Here is a 1,961-nt window from a genome sequence, read left to right on the forward strand (position 1 = left end):
TTGTTTTTTTTTCTCTCTTGTCTGTGCTTTCTCTCTATCTCTCTCTCTCTCTCTCTCTCTCTCTCTCTCTCTCTCTCTCTCTCTCTCTCTCTCTCACCCCACACACACTCAGAGGAATTGGGCTCTAGGTGGGTTCAGCGGCAGTTTTGAAGGGCGTGTTGGTGTTCATACCTTCCATACCACCACCCCCCCCAAAAGACTTCATTGATCCTTTCTCTGTGGCCCATTCTCGTCTGTTGAACGTAGAAACCCAGCCCGTGAGACAGCCTGGAGCAGCCGCTGGCTGTCATGCTTTCCCAAGGCGAGGCCATCTGGCCTCTCCGGGGAGACAGGTCTGGAGACCTGACGGAGGCGGCCTAGCACTGCCCGCCATTCTGCCTGCAGGCCGTGGGCCCAGCAGGACCCCCGCCCAGCTCCAGCCCTGATCTGGGAGGGCGGGGAGGGGAGGGGTGCCAGTGACTGGGCTGCCACTCCTGGATGCAGGTGACTCCAAAGTGCTGGAGTCTTTGTTTACAGAGAACCTTCGATCAGATAGATAGACTAGAAGTCGTTTCAGGTTAAGTTTTATGATGACAAAGGAAACATCTTAACAAAGGCGCTTTGGCTGCTGTGTGGGAGTTCCCGGCTCCCCCGGCCCGTAGAGTCTGCGTCTCTGAGCCCTCTCACATGGCGCAATAAGGATGACGGCGGCAGGGTGGGCAGGGTGGGCAGAGCGCAGTGGCCTGCTGGACGGCTCCTCAGGGGACAGTCCCTGGAGACAGCTCATTCACCACACCCATGTCCCCCGTCTGGTCAGCAGATACTTCGTTAAGCCCCCAGAACGAGGCAGAGGTTATGGGGGAGCCCTTCCTTCGGAGAGGGAAGACAGGCGCAGTCCCGAAGAGGCAGGGCTGTGGCTTTAGATCAGGGGCCGGAGGCAATGCCCGGACGGCGGGCTGACGTAGCTCGGCCATTTCGATCTGAGCGTTTCGCACGCTGGTCATGATGCATCCAGACAGCGCACCCGCAGGTGACGCGCGGAGAGTGTGCTCCCTCCGCACAGTCCCGCTTGCTTCCTGTCGACGGCTTAGAGTGGGTGCTGTCGAAAGCACTTCTTACAGCATCATTTTGTCGTTGAAAGCATCCTGTAAAACGTGAAATCGGTTTAAATGTTTGCTTGTTCTCACACGATAGACAGGATGGATACCGAGGATACGCGCGACAGTGGCGGGAATGGGACAGACCAATTCAAGGGGGGACTCGAGACCTCCCCGTCCTCCCTTCCCCCGCCCCAAGTTGTTCACCTTTGTTTTGGAAAACTTTAAACCTGCAGAAAAACTGGAAAGAATAGAACAGCACCCACAGAGCCTCTCGTAGTTCGTTCACGCTGCTGCCCTGCGCGCTTTACCTGCGTCTGTTTCTATGTTCTGAGTTTTTGAGATGATGCTGCAGGCATCACGGTCCCTCACGCTGTGTACTTCAGCGTGTCTCCCAGGTACGAGGACACGTAACTGCAGTGACGTGACGACACCCAGGACGTCTGGCGTGGCTCTAAAACTATCTGAAAAATGGCCCATGTTCAGATGATTTCTGCCGCTTAAAGTTTTGATTTTTGGACCCTGATTATTATCTGAAGAAAAATTGCTTATTCTAACAGGCACTTATCTGCACTTTGCTGTGTGTTGATATTGTTCTAAGATCTTTACAAATATCAACTTTTAGTTTTCGAAGCGTGAGATTAGTCGGGTCGTTACCTGCCTCCTGGGCGAGGAATCGGAGGTGCAGATAGGCGCGTTCTCCAGCGGCACAGCCGCCGGGCGCTGGGGCCGCCGAGAAGCTGGGCAGAGGCTTCGTTTCTGTCCTGCAGGAGAGTCAAAGACCAGCTGGGTGCTTGACCAGGCAACAAGGTGGAAGGTGGCAGAACCGCGATCGAAACCCAGATTTTCCAGCCTCACTACTCAGATTTCATGGTGGTTCCGTGA

Source organism: Pteropus alecto, unplaced genomic scaffold (genome assembly GCF_000325575.1).
Source record: "Pteropus alecto unplaced genomic scaffold, ASM32557v1 scaffold49, whole genome shotgun sequence".
Taxonomy (NCBI): domain Eukaryota; kingdom Metazoa; phylum Chordata; class Mammalia; order Chiroptera; family Pteropodidae; genus Pteropus; species Pteropus alecto.